The sequence below is a fragment of the Pinus tabuliformis genome, chromosome 9 (genome assembly GCF_031772625.1).
Source record: "Pinus tabuliformis cultivar Carrire ecotype Pingquan chromosome 9, CPIR1, whole genome shotgun sequence".
NCBI classification, from domain to species: domain Eukaryota; kingdom Viridiplantae; phylum Streptophyta; class Pinopsida; order Pinales; family Pinaceae; genus Pinus; species Pinus tabuliformis.
This window is the reverse complement of record NC_142307.1, coordinates 1036343411-1036351212: the sequence shown is the minus strand read 5'-3', so window position 1 is coordinate 1036351212 and position 7802 is coordinate 1036343411.

Sequence of the window (7802 nt, the reverse complement as noted above, 5' to 3'; positions counted from 1 at the left end):
GACATGTAATATTTTATTGTACGATTACAATCTTCAAATTTGAAGGACATAAATTCCTTATGCTTTGTGATGGTATTTCCATGGACTTCAAAAATCCATGTCTTGTTTGGAATTGTTGAAGCTAGCATGCAAATCAGAGACTCCTACTGGTTCCTTCAAATGGAATGCCCCATAAGCACCACATGACCGTTATGAATCCTCTCAAGAAAAGTGTTTGCATTGAACCTGAAGTTCAATTCAAACAATATATTAAATATATTTAATGAATGTTGAGAAGAAAATGAGCTAAGAAATACATGCACAAACAAGCCAGTGATTTCAAACTTAGAAAGACACAAAATTTATCAACATTATATATGGGTGTTCACCGTCTCTACTCATTGAGCTATTTCAAAGGAGATGGCAATGCAATAGGAGCTCATTTCCTCTTTCAAAATCATGTATGGGTGTTTCACTTCTTGGCTCCTTCTACAGATGATATGAAGTGGGCCTCGCAAAAAAATTAGGGGAAAGAGTAGTGGTATTATTATTGTTACCATCTTCTATAGAACTAAGTTTTAGAGGGCTTATGTACATAAAATCCCATCAAGAATTGTTGAGATGCCAAAATATAGAACCAACACTTGAACCACTACAATGGCGAAAATCCAAGATATTGTCGCATTTCAAAAAATATGGCAGATTCTCATTATGGATGTAACAAGAATCCTGGAGGGCTTCCTCTGGAATTCAAGCGAAAAAACTTAGAGTTTAACATGCCTTTTCCTACTCAATAGTTAGTTTGAAGAGCTGCACTTTCTTGTTCTCTTAGAATAATTGGGGATTGGGTACCTGTTTTATGATGGCATAATAGAACTAGAATGCCAATGAAATTTGAATGTTTCTTCACTGAATACAGTCTCCCCTAAATGAAAACACACCATAATGTTGCAAGCTGCAAAATAATAGGGGGAGTTTGAATTGCACAGTGAGTTTGAGTTAGTGCAGCTAGAGTGCATGGAGGGTGGAATGCATTAACAAAATGAAGAGTCAAGGATGGAGATAAATGAAGATGGAGACCAGATGAAAATGGAGATAGAGGCCAGTAGAGGGGCTAGGGATGTGGTTAACGTGTTGCCGAAGAATTTAAAAAATCAGCTATCAGGAAAGCCAAAACATAGCATCAGTAGATGAATGACAGAACAATCTGGTCAGTCAACAGGTACACGAAGCCAACAAGTACATGAATCGAAACATTGAATCCACTCTACATTGTCCACAAATATTGTTCACATGGCAGATTTTGATTCGACTGAATGACGAAAATAAAGGCTTCAAATTCATTGGGTTGAACAATGTTTGCTCACTCGAAGCCCGCAAAGAAAACGCCTTTCGGTGTAATTAAATTAAAAAATTTCATTTAAAATATTTATGTATGGTATATAGTAAGGAATACAACACTATTGAATAGATGAAGAATAAATCTTTGTTAATGCCCCATGCAGGGTATAAATTTGTGTGTACTCTCATTCATCAAGAATACATGTATTTATTTAATATATTCATCATTTCATTAAAAATTTGTTGTTATGCCATTACATTTAATATAATATTATTAAAGTGAAAATGTTCACTATTAAAAAGTTTGATTTTTTTATTTTTTTATAGTATTTAATATTGTTTATTATGCTTTCAAATTTCATATATCTTAACTCATTTAATTATTGATCAATAAAATCTTATTAGTGAGTCTCATCAAGGCATATAATGTAGTCACTGATATTTTTGTTCCCTTGTACATCGTTGAGTATGTTTTGGTTTTAGAATCATCTCCCAAATGCCACTATACTTTCCGGTATAGTAATTATTGGTTGCCAAAACAATAAAATTTTTGAAAAATTTGTGTGTATCTCAATGACACAAAAATTCTTCCCAACATATTTCATGGATGATCCCTCACAATTAACAAGAATAGTATCTATTAATGCATGTAGCACTTTCATCCAAGTTTCAAAAATAAAGAATGTTTTGTTTTCTTCCCTGTCACATTTAGTATTTCATAATTGTTGAGAAATATTTTGAAATCAACAATTTCAATGCTCTTATGTTCCATCAACATCCTATACATAATGACAAGGGCTAAACGATCTTATAAAATTAAAAAAGAAAGATTAAGGAATTTTCCATTCAAACTCTCTACTAGAACATGCCAATATCCGTTTGGAAGTTCTTTGCAACTATCCTTTAAACCATCAATGTAAGGTTTCCACAGTTTCTTTAATATATCAAGAAAATCACTATATGCATGTGAAATCACTATAAATCACAATTCATGGTTATGAACACCAAATTTATAGGAATCTAAAAATTTAAATAAGGTGTGCTTAAGAACCACATTTTTAAATTGTTTATATTAACATATATGGTTTCTCTTAAACAAGTAACATCAATATACTATTCCTAGAATTTCCCATTCAACTTGTTTAATTCACACATTACATGTGGAAGCATATGCAACCAAAAGAATAGGAAATATCATTGCCTTGTCATACCATGAGCCCACAAAGTCAATATGGGACGCATCAATACAACCAGTCTTTCAATGAATTTTCATTTTGAAAGCCATCTAACTCCATGGATTTAAAGAGCTTGAAGAGGTTCAAGTTGCATAAGTTCTTGTAGAGCAATAAGTCGATTATTTCTTTCAGTAGAATTTTTCACCTAAGAATATACATTATTTTCTAATTTCTCAAGAAATAATAATTCAGGTATTTGTTTTTTACACATTTGATGAAACTAAAGCTTCATCATGAGAAATACAAAGAATACCTAAAATATTAGGTACATCATAATTTTTGCAAAAAGCAATAAAGCCATTTGATAATGCACCATCTGTCGAAACAATTAGTCTTTTATTTGAAAGGCCCATTGCTTCCTTTAAATCATTAATTGTGTCATGTGTTGTTTCCCCTCTTCCATCATAAACAATTATGAGTTTTAAAAATTGTGAAATTGGAGGCCCCAACCCTTGTGAGCCTAGAAATGTGAAAAAAAACTGTGAAATGTTTCTGTAAAATATGATCTTTACTTTCATCTAAGATCATTGAATAAAAATGACTATCCAATGCTCTTGCAATTTATACCTTATCAAAATAATTGAATATAGCAAAAATGAATTCTTTGCAGCTATATTATTTGTACACTAGTATAAAATGAGAAATTAGTGACTAGGTGACTAAAAAAGTTAGTCACCACAACTTTTCCAAGTGAAAAACTACCAAAAACGAGCAATCTTAAGTGACTGAACTAAAAACGACTAACATAAATCACTAATTTAGTCGTGGGTTAAAATTTGTGACTAGCTAATAAGTAATATAATTAAAAATGACTAACATGAATGACTAATTTAGTCTAATAACAATAATACAAATACCTAACAAGCACTACAATAATATGAATTAGTTATTTATGTTAGTCATCTTAATTGTGTCAAGCAATCTAAACTTACAAGTGATAGGGGATTGAAAGGTTGTTAAAGATTGGTTGAAAGGTTATCCTTCCTTAAACACTTCTTCATCCTCACGTGGTGTATAGGTGAGCCAATTTTTTATTATTTATCTCTAATAATTTGTAATTTTAAAAATATATTTTTTAATAAATAAAAAAAATATTTTTTGTATTTTTTAAAAATCTACACATTGAATCTAGTTGGATCTAGTTCCAATTTGAAATTAATTTGAAGAGAAATTTTAACTTTTAAGACTATAATATCAAATTAAAACTACTTTAATTTCATATTAATCGACCTAGATCCATCTTAACCCCGGATCTATCAAGTGCCAAGAGGGATCCAATCTCTCAAGGTGCAAACTTTTTTTTCTAGTGCAAAACTTGAGGAAAGGTTTGCACCTCGAGAGATTGGATCCCTCTCGGTACTTGATAGTTATATGGTTAATATGGATATAGGTTGGTTATATAATACTATATAATATATATATTTGTATTTGTGTCTCTTTGGTATTCCCTCTCTCTATCTCACCCCCCAAACATACACACACTCTCTCTCCCTCTCTTCCCCTTCTATGTCTATCTCTCTTCGCATTTTCTCCCTCTATCTATATCCTTCTCTCTATTCCTTCCCACTCTTCTCTCTCCCTCACTCTCTCTCCATGGCTCCCTTGTTACCCCCTCTCTCTCACCACCTTTCTCCCTCTATGTTTTTCTTGTTCCCTCCTTCTCCTTCCCCCTCCAATTCCATCTCTCTCTCCTCATTTGTATCTTCCTTCCTCTCTATCCCTTATCTCCCACATCCCTCTATCTGCGCCCCCCCAAAATCACTCTCCCTCTCTCTCTCTCTCTTCCATCCAACTCTATCACTATCTCCCCCCCCTATCCTTCACCATCTCTATGTGTCCATCTCTCTCCCTTCCCCTTCTCTCCCTATCTCTATCCTCTCCTCTTCATTCTCTTACCTCCTATCCTCTCTCCCTAACTCTCTCTCCATCTATCCCTTCTCACTCCTCTCTCTCTCCACCTCTATCTCTCTATCTCTTTGTTATTTCCTCCCTCTCTCTCCTACTCCAACTCTCTCTCTCTCTCTCTCTCTCTCTCTCTCCCCTCCATCACTCTCTCTTTCTCTCTCTCTCTCTACCCTCCAAAATTTTCACTATCTCCTTCCCTCTCTCTGCCCCCTCCCCAACTCTCTCTTAAATTTGATCACAGTGTATTGTGTTTAAGAAATTATATAAATTAGAAAAACATAATTGGTTGTGAAATATTAAACCTATATTTTGGATCAATCATGTCAAAGAAAATAAAATAATGAAAAACTTTAAAAAATCATGCACTATATTCAATCTATTATAATTAGTCAATTTTCTTGCCCTCGTCCATTGTATTGATAGGCCATGGTATTGTAACAAAGTCAATTTACAAGTTAATATCTATGGTAAAGTGAGGGTGAATATCTATGGTCATATTGTTATAAAATATTTTGATTGTCAAATAATTTATGTTTTTTGGGCATGTGGTATTGATAACCCATGATATTGACCCATGGTATTGTAACAAAGGCTATTTTTTACAAGTTAATAGTATCTACCATAATGTGGGGGTGAATATCCGCGGTTAAGAATCTTGTCATATTGTTATAAAATATTTTGGTTGTGAAATAAGTTATGGTTTTTGGACTTGTAGTATTGATAAGCCATGGTATTGGCCCATGGTATTGTAACAAATCCTATTCACAATTTAATAACAAAATCAAAATATAACACATCAAATTTTATTATTTTTATTAATTTAACTTTTTATTATTAATTGAGGTCCTATTTAAATGTTTACACTCATCCCAATATCATTTTTAACTTCTTTTTCTTCTTCTTTTTAATTTAGTGTCTTACCCAAAAATAAGAAATTCTTATTAAAAATAAATCATTTAACCCAATTGCAATTTATATATTTATTTTATATTATAAATATTTCTTTTATTTTTTCCATTATAAATATTTCTTTTCTTTTTCATTTCCAGTTTAGCGATGGGTTCAAATAAAATTTTCACAGATTACAACATCACGTTGTAGCACTACATTTTTCTCTATCTTGTTGATATCTGCGTGAAAATTCCAAAAGAAGGAAGACCATCAACGTGATCAATGGGCGTGGAGATTTTATCCATTTGGACATGGGTATGAATTTGGACTCTCGAGAGTTCTTCCTTTTTACTGAAGATGATTTTTGTTCTTATGGGTAAACAATTTTGAGGGTTTATATGATCAAAGCATAAAGTTCATCTAGAGTTGAGGATTTAATGATTATGATAATCTAGATATTGATTGCGTCCAACCATTCATCAAAGGAAAATGCACAAGTAAGCATTTTTCATGTCCTTATTGTACAAAGGGTTTAATGATTATGATAATGCAGATCTTGATTGCAGCCAACAATGCATCAAAATACAATGGGCAAGTAATAATTTTTCATGTCCTTATTGTACAGATTAGTTTGCTCCTCCCTAACTTTTCTAGGGTCAGAATGCATGAAATTTTATTTTTTCTTTTCACCTTTTTTTAGTGGTTGATTATTTGTATAATGGACTCTACCATGCCCAAATTCAAAGGGATTGAGTGATACAAGCAAATTGTATGGTAGGATGAAAATACTAGACCTTCCTCAAACTTTGTTACATGAAATTAAAATTTCTTGTAATCATGAACATAAAATCTTTGTTGTTTCCTCCTTATATTCTGATCTCAATGCCTATAGTTTTAAAACATGTTACTATATTTTAAGTAGAATATACTTAGATCCATTAAACATTGCAACTCTTTAAACCTTACATTAATTTCATCTTAAAAAGAAATAGCTTGAGTGGATTTTGTAATTTAGACTCAATGCTTACATATAATGATTAAAAATGGAAGAACCCAAATGGTCTGATAACTTTTACCCACCTATCAATTTCCAAGACCTTTTCTATTATTCTGAACCTAAACAGAGAGAGTAGAAGAAGAAGAGGAGCCTGGATGAGGTGGACCCTGACCTGCTTGATACTTTTGAAAACTTGGGCATGCCTTTGACTAGAAGAAGATATTGATCAACATTGTTGTAGATGTTGTTTTTGACAGTGTTTTCATTGCTACCATGCATAGGTTGACTCTATAGGAAGTTGAGGTTATATTTTATTCGTTATAAGAGCTAATTCGAGAGTATCTTTATCTAGTTAGGAAGTAGCTTGGTAGGGTTGTTCCTCCTGCTAATAACTATTATGCTACATTGTATTTTTTTTTAGTGATAGCTCCTTCTATTAAATCCCCAAGCACACTTTGTCACCCATGGAAATATCCAGATATTTAAGGATGAATGAGATGGAGACAAGGCAGTTTTAGAGGACTCTTATTGTTGTAGATGAGAGGATTTCTGTGAGGTGAGAGGAGTTTTGTGACATATATACAAGGATGCACTACACCATTTTATGACACCAACCATATCCATGCCATAGTAGTGGATCTCTATTGCACCAAGGGAGAAATGATAAAGTATTCCACTGTAATTAATTGGTATGTCGAGGACGAGGAATGCAGACATGGGATTTATAATTTTATTACGAAAATAGGTTTGTGCGATGGAGATAAATCAAGGATTTAATGGACCTGGGTAGAGACTGGTTCAACAATCACCTAGAAATACTCAAGCATTGTTTTGAAAGGCGATGATGCAATTGGAGAGTTCTATTTTGTTGCCTTGAAAAATAACTATCAATAGGGGGGGACAAATATCATCCATATAGGGAAGAATTGCATGAGTAGGATTGTTTCTAAAATTATATCTATAGGCAAGTCAAGGAACTACTACAGAGGATTACTGCAGGTGCAACGAAATTCTCTTAATGAAAGGAATTTTTCATAGCGTGATTCGATACTCATCAACGACCAAGCAGCTACAAATACTTATGGTTACATTCAGGTACAATTTGAGTTGCATTCTAAAGTCTTTAATTTCATTTATTGATATTCCTTCATGTGTCCTTGTCTCTTAATTTCATTGTGGTAGGATTGGAATGGGTTAAAAAATCAAGCATATCATTGTGTAAAATAGACACCCACATGTCACTACATTTCATTGTGCATACTCTCTATTTTCTATACAATTATAAGTGAGAAATATGATGTGTGCACAACTAAAAATCCTAGCAGACATGATGAATCCAGTTGTATCATGGAAATCAAAACCAAGAATACTAAAATATCAATAAATTTATGACACGTAGTAAAAATCACAATAAAAGATTCTATGCCAACATTGCCTATTTAGTGCAAGATACT